Below are 884 nucleotides of genomic sequence, written 5' to 3' on the forward strand. Positions count from 1 at the left end.
TGATTGAAAACGTTGGATAATCTCAATACTTGAAGATGCAGCAGTTCCCCAGAGTTCAATGCCATATGTCCAGATTGGTTTGAGTATAGCTTTGTAGATAAGAAGTGGATAGTGTTATTGTAGTGCCCATGACCTACATTAATATCATATGTGACAAGCCACTGTTCATTCAGATAAAATAAATGTGTCATAAATTATAATATGCACTTTTGTCGGTTTGACGCTTTGACTTTGATCATATTACTTAAAAGAAATATTTTGACTCATGCTGTTACAAATATGCATTTGTAACATAAGACATGATAAGCATGTATGGTCATTGCACTATTCCGACCTAAATTCTAGAAAGTACATTAACTCTTTAAAAACAATATATGACGTATTATTGTAATGCGTTAGAAGAGTATTTGTTTATAAAATATATGTAATAAAATAATTAATGTAATTTATGGGAGTAACCAATGCATTGATTGGTTACTCAAATCAATCAAAAAGTAAATAATAATTGTTTAGTAAATAAGCTAGAATAAGTATAAATACCCATAATTTTTATAATAAAAATAGATTCAATTTAACTTAAGACAAGGTTACGTCTTTTATTTGAAACGTGTTCTATGCGGCATTTAGATGCTGAAAGAACAATAAGCGGCTGAAGAGCTTAGTAACACTCTCCTCTATACTGATAGGTCGTTTTCACTTACACTGGTCGATAAGTGATCCTTGAATCCTTTCAGGACTCAGACATCATTTGGTGATATTAATTGAGAAGACTCTATCTAACAATCCTGCTGTTATATCTTGACGATCCAAACATCCTGCAACCATTACATGGCGAAGCATTAAGATCATCACCATAACATTACAATTACATTTTATAACCATAA

Source organism: Teleopsis dalmanni, chromosome 1 (assembly GCF_002237135.1).
Source record: "Teleopsis dalmanni isolate 2A chromosome 1, ASM223713v2, whole genome shotgun sequence".
NCBI classification, from domain to species: Eukaryota; Metazoa; Arthropoda; class Insecta; order Diptera; family Diopsidae; genus Teleopsis; species Teleopsis dalmanni.